General features: G+C 52.6%; 1 long non-coding RNA gene across 1 annotated transcript in view; it reads left to right on the top strand.

Annotated features, from left to right (window-relative positions):
* Positions 1-8,840, top strand: part of LOC144242087 (uncharacterized) — a 13,338-nt gene extending 4,498 nt beyond the window's left edge. Inside the window, exons 2-3 of the long non-coding RNA XR_013338298.1 lie at positions 8,274-8,404; positions 8,699-8,840. This is a non-coding gene — a long non-coding RNA (uncharacterized LOC144242087). The remainder of the gene's footprint in view (positions 1-8,273; positions 8,405-8,698) is intronic.
* The last annotated feature ends 4,229 nt before the right edge of the window (positions 8,841-13,069 follow it).

The raw sequence follows: 13,069 nt of genomic DNA, 5'->3' as shown, positions 1-13,069 counted from the left end.
CCCCGCCCCTGCCCGGGGCCCGGAGAGCCAGCGAGGGGGAGGGGGCGAGAGGCGCCTCCTCGGCCCACTTGGGGCATTTGTTAAATTATGTATGATTTTTTTGTAAAGCAAGGTGAGCGCCGGTGTCTTTGTTCTCCCACCTGGAACAACGTGTATGATCGGCCGCGAAGAACAACGCAAATTTATCTGCGGGGGCGACAGTTCTTTTTCTGGAAAGGTCAGGGCTCCACCGCCCATACCGGCTTGGAGTCGCTTCCTTTATGAAAAGGGCCTAATGGGATGTGCTCTTTTCTCTCTCGTCTTTTCTAACATCCTTTCTTTCTATCTGCATTTTCTTTCGTCTGTCTTTAGTCTCTTGGTATCTTTCTTTTTTTTTTTTATGTTTGTATTTTCCTTTTTGCCTTTCTTTTCTTTGATTTTAATCACCTTTCTTTTTTTGTGCCTTCTTTCTCCCATTCTTTCTTTCTGCGTCTATTGCTTACCTTCTCCCCCCTCCCCATCCCCGTGTTCCTTTATTTACCCTTGGGTCCCTTTCTCCCCATCTGTCCCTTACCCTATTTTTTCTTTGTTTGCTTCTTCCTCCTTTCTTTTTTCTTTCTTTCGTTTTCTCTTGTTTCCTTCCTTCCTCCTTTCCAGTCTTTCCTTCTCATTTATTTCTTTATTATTTTGTTTCCATTTCTTTCTCTCTTATCTCCGATTTACTTTTCTCTGCCCCCTTCCCCCCAACACACACACACTCGTTGTTTCCTTTCTGGTTCTCTCAATTTTCCATTGTTCGTCTCCGAGGTCTGGAAGGGGCCTATGGGGCCGCAGCTCTTCGCGGCGGCCGGAGGCTGCCCTTGGCAAGGTCAATCTGCAGGGCGGCCTGGCGGCGGGTCGCCGGCTGCGGAGCCCTGCCAGAGATTGGGGATGAGAGGGGACCCAGGCCCTTCTCTCTGAACTGGTTCACACTGAGCCCCTCCTGACCTTAGAGGAAAGGCTTTTGGACAAATTGATGGCCTGGTCCAGGAGCTACACGAATCGGAGACTGGAGGCACAGCTCTCAAAAAGGAGATCACTGTCACCTCCACGGTCCCTCCCCACCCAGAGAAATCTGGAGACATCCCGGGATTAGGACCGTCTCAGGACAAACTCAAGAGCTTTAGAGGCAGGTGAGTGTAGGAGAGAGCGGCACAATGAGCCGATCATGGCCTCCTGCACGGAACACTGGATCTGAGACGCGATTCCTCCTCGGGCACTGATGGCGCCTGGAAAACAGAGAAGCACTTAGCCAAGCCCAAGAACCAGAACCGTGAGTGGGGTCTGGAGCAGGGGGAGGGAGGGGGAGAGTAAGACGGGGGTGGGCAGAACTGAGGGCCGCTGAAAAGAGACCAGGAGTCTCCAGTCTTGGGTCCTGCAGCTGTGGGCCAGAAGCCTGCCGCGTGTGCTGTGTGTCCAGTTAGAAGCCCTGCCGGCCCCAAAGTCCCGGGCCCTGGGCTTTACTGGGAAGAACGGCCTCAGTCACCCACACCAGCACCCAACCCAGAAGAGCCCAGTGCGGTTCTGGCCCAAACCACTAGGAATTTGGGGCCTAGAGGGTGGCACTGCAGAGCACAGTCTTAAGAAAGGTTTGGGTGGGGGCGCCTGGGTGGCTCAGTCGGCTAAGCGTCCGACTTCGGCTCAGGTCATGATCTCACCATTCGTGGGTTCGAGCCCTGCATCGGGCTCTGTGCTGACAGCTAGCTCAGAGCCTGGGGCCTGCTTTGGATTCTGTGTCTCCCTCTCTCTCTGACCCTCCCCTACTCACGCTGTCTCTCTCAGAAATAAATAAAAAAAGAAAGGAAGGTTTGGGTGGGCAAAGTCATTTCCCCTCTCTGAGCCTCCGAGTTCCCCTCTGCCTGTGTAAGGAGGGAAGGGCTGGACAGGCTCTCTAAGCCTGTGCAGCAGTCACTTTGGGCTGAGGATTGGCAGCGGCAGGAACAGGGGAGGGAGCATTCCTGGAGGTTGAGGGCGTCGGTGGGGAAGAAAACCCTGGAGAGAGCCACAAATAGGCCACTGGGCTGGCCACTGGTTATTCTGAGAGGATCTAGGGCGGGGCACAGTTATTAGGCTTCTTGAGGGAGCCCTGCCCTGAGACCTGGCTCTGTGGGTCAAGCATCCCGGGCTGACTCAGTAGGGATCAGTCAGCCCCAGGGTGTAAACTCCACAGTAGCCCATTAAATGGGACCAAACTGGTGTGGGAGATCACCTCCTCCACCCTCATCCTTTAATGCCCCGAGGAGCCCTGTAACCCCCTCACTCCTGCACACACTGGGAGTGGAGTATCAGCAGTGGGACCCTCAAGTGGAGACGCACAGCCAACATCTTTGGGGTTTGCCACAGCTTTCCGGGTCCTGAGAGACTCGGCTTCCTTTGTTCTAGTCCCTGCGGTCCTGGGGTCCTGGATGGGACCCAGGAATGGGGAATAGATCGAAAAACTTACCCTCAAATTCAAGAAAGTAACTTCAGTCGCTTACAACCTCCCTACCCCATCGCCCCCTTGGTTTTTTTCTGTCGGGTGAGTGGGGCCATAGATGATAATTATCAGGATAAACACTGGCTCCTTTCAGGGCTGCTACTGCACAGACCCTGCTAGAGACAAGACTGAGTTTTCCTTCCCGCAATGAAGTGCAATGTCAGCACCAAGGGCCTTGCTCCTCAAGTGCAAACCCACCTAATTGGCCCAAAGTGGAGCTGTAGGTTTGAGGCATTGGGGAAAGTACAGTTTGAGAGATCTGATTTCTTGCTCTGGTTTCCATTTTCCTCACTGAGAGGCCTGCGACCTTTCCGATGGTTGAGAACTTGATCCACTTGTGGCCCCACCTTCTTTTTCTCTCCGCCACCTCTATAGCGAAAGATTTTCCCTTTGCTTTCCATTTCCACTAAGTTATCTGTTCCAAGAAACAAAGTTGGGGGAGGAGAAAAGCAGGCATTTCATACACACACACACACACACACACACACACACACATACACACACACACACACCCCATCTGCTTCTCTAAATCTCGGCTCCAGCCTGAGATGAATGTCAGATGGTTCCTGGTTACTACCTAAGTATTCTGACCTGGAGGAAAGCTCATCTTAAGCCACCAAGGTTCTGGGCCAGCCATTTACCCCAGACACCAACATGTTATGAATCTGGAGGAATCTGGCCGATTGTCGGCCGTCTGTCTACGCTGACCCTAAATGTCCAGAGCTGATATTGGGATTCCTCCATTAACATGAGATCCCATTAACATGGAGCTGGAGCAGAGCTCCGGCACTGGATTTCTGGCTTAAACTAGTACTTCTCCCTCCTCCAGCTTCCTTTGGGGGTTTTCTAAAAGCTCTGAGAGGGTAAATGAAATGCCTTTCATTTTATGAGACTGACGCGCTGCCCAATGCGCCAAGAGGGCCATTGTAAGGCCTTCCATTTTAAATTGAAAATTCTCCTGCCCCCCCCCAAAAATTGTTTTGTATTTGGTCTCCACAGATTCTATAGCCCTGTCCACAATTAGAGGAGACTGGTAGCTGCTATACTGGCCCCGGATGCCAGAACTCTTTCCCCAGAGACATGAAGAACTTTGCTCCCCTCTCGAGCTGCTTATGTGGCTCGGGTAAGCGCTTGGGAGCAGATTTTTATCTTGGAGGCTACTGTGTAAAAACTAATACCAAGGGCTAACGGTCTAGGAGCTTAAGCATGTAGAAAAGCTTTCTCTTATGGATTCATTAATTAGGGCCATCTCTGATTGGAGGATATTGTGGGGCTCCCCTTTCTCTCTTCTCCCCTTGAAGAATAGGATATCCCAAATTCTGTAGTTACTCAAACTGGTCAGTGGGCGTTTGGGGTTGGGGGGATTCTTAAAGATCATTCAGTTTTAGCCAGCTATGTGCTCAAGTGGCTGGACCGCAGATACCGAGAGAAAGAAGCTGTTTTGCTCAAACCAGAAAGAACTGACCTCAGAATTAATGGCCGGTCCTGTGGTTCCAGGCAGCTCTGAGCTGCCATGTTGGGAGAGGAGGAGAGCTTGAGACCACGGAAGGTGGACAGCTATGGAAGCCAGATGCATTGTGGGAACTTCCAGTGGTGCCCTGACTGTCCCTCTCCATGTCTGCTCTGGGGGAGTCCCAAAAGCCAGGCTGACTGGGACATGATTATATAGAAGCTCTGCAAGCTTGGCCGCACATCTACAGGGCCCTACAGGGCCAAAGCTCGGCCACAAAGGCACGCCCTCTCAGGGACGCCCTCCTGAGGGACTCCAAGTCTGGCTGTTCCAGCCCCACACTGAGCAAGATCATGGCTGGTTCTCAGTTTCCTATTCCTAAGGTTTAGCCTGGAAACTTTCCCTTAGAACGGGGCTCAGCCCTAGAGGCCTGGATGGGGGCCTGGGGAAGAGCCATGGTAAGCAGACCGCCGCCCCATCTCTCCATCCTTACCAATTCCTCAGTAACCCCCGCGATCTGGCAAGGTCCATCCAGCTCAGATCTCTGGTTACACGTGTGTGTTTTGGTTGATGCAGGCAGGGATGGGGGGGTGGGGGGTGCTTGCCCTCCAGCCTTGGATTGGAATTCCCCCATACCAGCCTACCTTTAGGTTCTGCGTCATTCATTGTCCCCTGCTCGCCCATCTGCATGGTGTTTCTTAGCCTCAGGAATCACCGGTCCCAGGGGTGCTGGCCAAGGCTTGAACCAGAGCCGCCAAAGATGGATGGTAGACCAGCTCCTCCTCCAGGGGCCCTTTGTGGTCTCAGATCCGCGCCAGGGGGCTAGGCGGCTCCCTCCTGAAAGGAAATTTCATAGGAACCAAGGATCCTAGGAACAATTCTCCATCAAGAGGAAGGGTGGCCTAAAGACTTTCCCGCTTTCTTCCAAGAGCCTTTCTTCCCTTTCTTCCGCACACACGTTAAACACCCGGGTCAGGCAGATTTTTCAGGACTGTAGCGGAACACACCGCACCCAGCGAGATTTCCCCACCCGCTCTCGGATGGCAAAGCGTCCCGCGGACCGGTCGTCCTGACCTCCGAAGGCACAGCTGGGGAGCGTGGGAGCCTCCTCCTAGACCACCCTTCCACCCACGCAGAGACCTCTGTGCCGTTGGATGCGCCCTCCCAACTGGGAGCCCTTACCCTGAGGCAGAGGCTCTACCTCTAGACGGAAGTTCCCGCTGGACCAAAACCTGCTTAGTGCGGCGGCGTCGGAAGCGGTGCGCTGGGGCGCGTGCGACCGGGCTCAGGATCGGCGTTCCCTGGACGCCACTTTGGCCCCGCCAGACCCCTACATCCCTGCCCCGCGGCCCCTCGGGCTTCGCCCGGGGCCGCTTCAGAATTCTTGTTAGGATCCTAAGAAGTGTGCCCTGTGCTGGGGACTGTACGTGCCCTGTATGTCACTTTCATTTAATCCTCCCCACAGTAGAACTGGATAGAGGGCAGTTGTTACTATTGGGGTTTTGTTTGTTTGTTTGTTTTTGTTTTATTGTATATAAGAAAACTAAGGTTTAGGAGATTAATTGGTCCCGTTTCTTGAGGCTAATGAGTGATGAAGGCTGGACTCCAGCACGTGTCTTCAGGGCCCCAAATCCAGGCTCTGACCATTTCACTTTCTCTTCCCTGTTCAGACACCAAGCGGTTTCCAGGCTTTGAAATGGAAATACATCTCATTAAAAAGTACAAACCCAGACTGAAAAGAGACATAAGATATGTGAGAAGTTATCAAAGGGAAAAGGGAAAAATAAAGGGTTTGGGAAAATAAAATATTGACCCTCCCCCCTCCTGATTTTTAAAACTACAAAGGTGGGGACTAAATTCAACTCCCCTACCTCCACCCTACTCCACCCTACTTCTCCCCATTGTGTCTCACTTAAGAGCTGGGTCTGTATGAGCAGCAACAGAGGCATGCTGGGAAATTTTCACCTACACCCCAATGTCTGAAGCCCAAACTCCTGAGCGCCTCACAGCTGGGCTGCCCACACTCCCCCACCCCCCGCACTGTGGAGAATATGCTGTCGTTGATCTGCTAAGTCATTTTCCAATTCTATCCCGTCCTGGGGGAAAATAGGGGTCTGGTTAGCCTGAAGTTTGCAAACCGGTTTCCATGGCTCACACGCCTTGAAATTGGAGGTGAAAGTTGGTGCGTGTGTTTCTCTGGGATATGGACCCACACTTTATTAATTAGTTTTCTAGTGGCACACTTCACATATCAGAATAGTAAATAATAAAGCAAAAAGAAGTAAAATTTACATACGCAGAAGAGAATAATGCTTTTCCTTTAAAAAATTTTTTTAAATGTTTTATTTATTTCTGAGAGAGAGAGAGAGAGAGGCAGTGTGAGCAGGGGAGGGTCAGAGAGAGAGGGAGACAAAGAATGTGAAGCAGGCTCCAGGCTCTGAGCCGGCAGTCAGCACAGAGCCTGACTCGGGGCTCAAACCCACGAACCATGAGATCATGATCTGAGCCGAAGTCGGACGCTTAGCCGACTGAGCCAGCCAGGCACCCCAATAATGCTTTCTTTATACTTCTCATTCAGTCTCAATAATTATCAACTGCTGGCCGGCTTTATTTCAGGGTTGGGTGTTTTTTTTCTTAAGTATTTTAAAGCAAATCCTAGATATCATTTTACCCAAAATTACTTCTGTTTGGATGTTTAACAGATAAGGATTTCTTCTTTTCTTTTTCTTTTAAGAAAACTTCCATTGATGATCATATATAGCAAAATTACCACTAATCCTTTACTACTATCCATGTTTCAGTTTCCTCCACTGTCTCAAAATTCTTTTTACGATTAGTTTTCCAAAGCCTGACCTAAACAAAATCCACACCTTACATGTGGTTGATACATCTCTCACCTTGCTTATAACCGATAATAGTTTCCTCCTCTCCTTTTCCTCCTGCTGTTTATTCATTTAAAACCTGGGTCAACCCAATTCTCAAAAGTATTGGTCATCCTCAGAAAAAATGACCACTCTGGGGGTGCCTGGGTCGCTTGGTGGGTTAAGCATCCAAATCATGATTTCCGCCCAGTTCACGATGTCAGGGTCGTGGTATCGAGCCCTGAGTCGGGCTCCACGCTGAGCGTAGAGCCTGCTTAAGATTCTGTCTTTCTTTTTCTGCTGTTCTCCTTGCTTACTCTCTCTGTCTCTCAAAAATAAAACAAAATTTAAAAAAAAAATTACTGCTCTATGTTGGACCAAACAACTTATTCTTATAAGAATAAGAAGCCACTGGGGCACCTGGGTGGCTTAGTCGGTTAAGCGTCTGACTTTCGCTTAGGTCATGATCTCGCGGTTCGTGGGTTCGAGCCCCGCGTCGGGCTCTATGCTGACTGCCAGCTCAGAGCCTGGAGCCTGTTTCAGTCTGTGACTCCCCCTCTCTCTGACCCTCCCCTGCTCACCTGTCTTTCTCTCTTCTAGAAATAAATAAAACATTAAAAAAAAAATAAGCCACTGGGGCTCCTGGGTGGCTCAGTCAGTTGAGCATCAGACTTCGGCGCACATCATGATCTCGCTGTTCGTGGGTTCCAGCCCTGCATCAGGCTCTGTGCTGACAGCTAGCTCAGAGCCTGGAGCCTGTTTCAGGTTCTGTGTCTCCTTCTCTCTCTGACCCTCCCCTACTCACGCACTCTCTCTCTCTTTCAGAAATAAATAAAACATTAAAAAAAAAAAAAAGAATAAGAAGCCACTGTCCACAGCAGCTGGCTGGGGACAGGAGAGCTACATAGTTCCCTCTGCTCCCTCTCAAAAGGACAGGAGCCTGCCAGGCAGACTCCCTTCCCTCCACCCCCCACTTCCTGCCTTGTTTTGGCTCCCCNGATCCTCTGACGAAACATCGGGTTATCCAGCTTCCAGAGAGTGTCCAAGACTGAATATATAGTCCCAGACCTAGAGGCAAAATTGCTGCCATTGGCGGGGGACTGTCTACTTCCTTCCATGGGGGGTGCCCCCAGAGAGCTCCTCGCTCCCCACGGGAACCAGAGCGCGGTCTGTTTCTGACACGGAGTAGCCAGACTCCAGTAAAAGGAGCATCCTTTACTCCTTCCTGCCCCCTAGGGCATCTGTGACAGGGCCAGCTTGAACTTCTGTCCCTCCCCTGTCACCTGCTGCCATCTGTGTGCCCTTGGGCTAGCCATCTCCTCTCTGACCCTCAGTCTCTTCATCTGCAAAATGGAAGTGATTCCCTCCACCCAACCTTCTGTACAAGGCAGCTAGGAGACAAAGAGGAAGGAAGCGAAGACTGAAAGTAGATTATACATATGTAAATAATGGGTTGTTTCTCTCCTAGTTGGAGGCGGCTGAGAAGGTGAAGATGGCCACAACCTTGTTCTGGCCTCGCTCCGGTGGAGAAGCACTGCCCCCACAGCCACGCAACACTACCTCCCCAACTGGGAAGAGACCTGCGCTTGGTGGTGTCCAGTAAGAGAAGCTGTGACCTCTAGGCCTAGAGAGGAGTACCAGGATGCCCTCTCCCAAGTACCCAAGGACTGTCGAGGGGCCTGGAGCCCTCCCCAGCTTCCTCCCTGCAGCCCCTGCCCCCTTCCCTCTTTCCAAGGCTCCCACCTCTGCTGCCTCCACCAACCCAAGGCCCCAGCTCGTTTCCAAGAGGAAGGAGCTCCAGAAGGCACTGGCTGGGGCCCTGGCTACAGACACTGAAGGGGCGGGGGGTGGGGGAGGGCCGGGCCACCCAGCTGCTCCCCTTTACCCTTCCAGGCTGAAGTCCCTCCCACCACCTCTGGGTCCTGCATGAGAGCCAGTGCAGAATGGAGCGCAGACCTCATTGAAGAGCACTCACACTTTTCATTTCCAAACTACACCTAGCTCATAAAAAGCCCGCGACTGTAATAAATTCTCCCCCGCAGGACATGGTTTTAATTAATTATTGGGTTATTCAAGGTGACTCATGTGTGAAACACAATTTGCCCTCGTAAACTGAATCTCACATAATCCATCCTGAGTAACGGCTGCCTGTGATCCTGAGACACACACAAAACTTGTATTTATCCTTTGAAAGTCTCGGGGGTGGGGGGGATAGAAGTGTGACTTTAGCTTAAAGAGAGCTTACTCATACCAGCAGCAGTGACACCAAAAGAGAGAGAGAGACAATGCCTGAGCGAGGGAGAATGAGCTTACACAGCTGGCTAGGGGTATTAAGAAATTGAGTCTTGTTTTCTCGACTCCTGATTTGATAGGATTTCTTTCTTAGAAAATGTGGTGATGGGGCGCCTGGGTGGCTGCAGTCCGTTAAGCGTCTGACTTCAGCTCAGGTCATGATCTGGTGGTTCATGGGTCCGAGTCCCGCGCTGGGGTCTGTGCTGATGGCTCAGAGCCCGGAGCCTGGTTAGGAATCTGTGTCTCCCTCTCTCTCTGCCCCTCCTCTGCTGCCACTCTGTCTCTCTCTCAAAAATAAATAAACATTTTGAAAAAGAAAAAAAAATCTGGTGTTTTACACACACACACACACACACACGCTTATATTCCTTGTTCACTTGTTTGGCAATATCTGCAAAGGACATGTGTAGTCATCTCACTGCAGAAAAGAAATTTATGCTGAATTTTCCTTCTGCTGAGCCGGCAGCAGCACTTCCTCCTCCTGCTGGGGACTCTGGGTCCTTATCATCCAAGATTCACGTTTGCCTTCTGTCCTGACAGTCACTCCAGTGCAATGTGGAATTTCTTCCTGGGATGTAAACTCCTTCCCANGGATGGTTCCCAGAATCAAGGAATCTACATTTTAAAAACTTTTTTGACTTGCTGGGGTTGAAAAGCTGAAGCTGGTTCTTTAAAGAGAAACTGGGGGTGCCTGGGGGGCTCAGTCGGTGGAGCACTCGACTTCAGCTCAGGTCTGGATCTTAGGTCAAGATCTCAATGGTTCATGAGTTCAAGCCCCACAGCGGGCTGTCTGGTATCAGTGCGGAGCCCGCCCGCTCCAGATCCTCTGCGCACCCCCTCTGCTCCCTTCCACTCGCACTCTCTCTCTGTCAAAAATAAATATTTTTTTTTAAAAAGAGGACAGGGCGCCTGGGTGGCTTAGTCGGTAAAGTGTCCGACTTCAGCTCAGGTCGTGATCTCATGGTTCATGGGTNGGATGGCAAGCAGTGGAGGGGTGGGAGGCTTCTGCGTTGTGTCTGGGGTTCCTGCCCCAGAGAAGAGTCTGGGTCTTTGAGGGGGAAAAGGAAGGAGAGACTTGAGGAGACTTTCTCTCAGTCTTTGGCCCCCAAGTGGAGTCCCTCCCAGGGACCCTGTACCGAGCCAGCTCTGAGCTGAGAAAGGCCCCCTCCAGCTTTTTCTTCCTGGTTCTCTTTTCCCTTTTACTTCCTTTAATTCCCTTCCTTGAGTTGGATGCCAGAACTCATTTATTTTTTAGTAAAAGGGAGGCCGGATTCCCAAAACCCCTCAGCTCCCTCTGGCCCCCAGAACTCCATCCTGGCCGGTGCCTCCAGTTCCCCGCGGCCTTCAGTCCGCATCTCAGCCAGAGTCTTGGCCTGGACATTTTGTTTGCACTCACTGCCCGGCCACCGAGACTACGAACTGAAACGAAATAAAATCCTCTTCCGTCTCTGGCTCACTCGAATTTTCAGTTTCAGAAGAAAAGGAACATTGAGGTCATTTCAAAGCGTGTGGGGATTTAATAAACGCAGGGGGTGGAGGGGTCACCCTCCCCATGANCCATCTACCCCCTCCCCCGTGAAAAGACAGACTGACAGGATCACAGATGGCAGCTGCGTCCTCACACACAGATGCCCCGACCTAGCATTTGAAGGAGCCAATTAACCAGTAACCAGTTAATTCCTTCCCCACCCGAGGGACTGAATCCAGAGGAACCCCCACTCACCCCCAGAGAAAAGGATGCAGTCTGTGCATCCTTAGGAAAGTCCTAGCAAGCCGGACGGGAGGGCGGCAGGGGCTGGAATCGTCCAGCACCCGTGTTGTCACAGGTATAGATGACCCAGCTCAGCACCCGCTAGGCTGGCCTTCTAGGACACCAAAATGGCCAGCCGGCGCAGCCGACGCTGGGAGAAATAAGCTGGAGCCATTGTTTAGCTTTTCTTTGGCGATTGGCTGGAATCTTCCCTTTACCTGAGTTGTTAGCTCCTGCAGGGAGCTCGTCAGGCCCGCTTTGCCCTTATCCACGAGGAGACCCACCACCCAGCCACCCGCCCCCACGGGGGAGGGGAAATCTCTCACCTTTACTGATAGAATATCGGAGAGAAAGGGTTCTGGTTGGTTGCCCATATAGCAAACCATCTAGAGTGATCCTCAAGTTGTATCGACTCTAATCGTACGTCCAGAAGCAAGACCAGAGACCCCTCCACACACACAATTTTAGTCCCCCAAAGCTAATAAAGTTTTATTTTTATTTTAATTTTTAAATTTTTAAAAATGTTTTATTTGTTTCTAGGAGAGAGAGAGAGAGAGAGCGTGAGCAGGGGAGGGTCAGAGAGAGAGAGGGAGTCACAGACTGAAACAGGCTCCAGGCTCCGAGCTGGCAGTCAGCACAGCACCCGACGCGAGGCTCGAACCCACGAACCGCGAGATCATGACCTAAGCGAAAGTCGGACGCTCAACCCACTAAGCCACCCAGGCGCCCCTATTTTTATTTTTAGTTATTAGCCTTCTTGTTGGCCATCTCCTCCTAGGAGATGTCTCCTCTCTTAGGGAGCCACAGCCACATCGACACAAATAAATCTGGAGCATTTGGGCAAATACTCAGAGTCCCAGCCTCCCCCCCACCCTCCGCTCCCAGATTTGGCCACACCAGTCCAGTGGGGGAAGGAGGAGGTGGGGGGAGGGTGGCAGGGGAGGAAGCCGCCAAGGGCCCTACTCAGCTGACGCCAATCTTCCATCATTTAGCAGTTTCTTTGGAGGGAACTGGCCGCGGAGGGGAGACTCCCCAGTAAGGGAGAGACAGGAGAAAAGGGAGGCAATTGCCGGTTTGAGGGCAAATCCAGTCGGTTTATAATTCTGTAATGTCTGGATCATTTCAGCGTCTGGTTTTTTGAGACGACACCAGGAGCCGGGGAGGCTGGCTTGGTGGCTCTCAAGTCAGAGTCCTCCTCCCCAGGGCTCCTTGTGGGGCTCCTGGGGGTGGGGGCTCCGTGTCCGGCAGCTCCTCCTCTCTAGCCTAGATGGTCTTCACCCCCATTCGGCCCACCCTTCCCCGTCTGTTCCCCTTCACACAATGCATCTTCCAGGCTGGCCAAGGATCCCGCTGACCGAGAAACCATCCGCATGATCTCCCACCCCGATTCCAGCAAATCTCTTGCATCTCCTGTGCCTCAGTTTCCCTTTATTTTTAGCGAGGGAGACCCAGAAGATAGCCGAGGCGCCGGTCTAGGCAGGAAAGAAGATTTGGGCAAGGTCGTCGGGAAGGGGATTTGCCCCCAAGCCCCTGCACGGGGGGTCGGAGTTGGTCGCCGGCCTTTCCAGAAACATTGAGAGCAGGAAAGCGCCCAGAGTCGCCCCAACGGAAAAAGGTGGGAGCAGCGTATTCACAGGAGCCACGCTCTCGCCCCACGGTTTTCCGGAGGCGGGGAGGGGGGTGTGGGGGGTGCCCAGCTCAGCGCAGGCAGCGTGAGAACCTCAGGCCCGCCGGCTCCCTCAGCAAATCCTCGGAAAACCCGCACCGGGGGCCCGACCTGCTTTCGAGTAAGGCGCGGGAACCGGCCCAACCCGGTGAGGCTGCCCGAAGCGGGCCGCAGCGGGCGCGTCGGGGAGCTCAGGGCCCCGGGTTCGGGCCCTCCCCTCTCGCCTTGGGGAGGGGGTCGGGGGGAGGGCGCAGAGGGGCGCGGAGAGGGGTGCATTTCCCTAGAGAAGCATTCCTTTCCGTCAGGGGTAGGTGCACGCTTTCCTGCCCCGTCTCCTTTCGCCGAAGTCCTGGGCCCCCGATCCCCGCGGCCGCGGAGGGGGACCAGAGGTGCTGGGCTCTGCAGCTCTCCGGGGAAGTCGGGGAGGCCCCCAACAGACAGACAGACAGACAGACAGACAGACACACACACACACACACACACACACACACACACACACACACAGAGTGCCTAGGTTTCCACTTAAAAAGGAACGGTTAGACTTTGGCTTCCTTTT

Source organism: Crocuta crocuta, unplaced genomic scaffold (assembly GCF_008692635.1).
Source record: "Crocuta crocuta isolate KB4526 unplaced genomic scaffold, BGI_CrCroc_1.0 scaffold352, whole genome shotgun sequence".
Classification (NCBI taxonomy): domain Eukaryota; kingdom Metazoa; phylum Chordata; class Mammalia; order Carnivora; family Hyaenidae; genus Crocuta; species Crocuta crocuta.
This window is presented reverse-complemented; position numbering and strand designations above follow the sequence as displayed.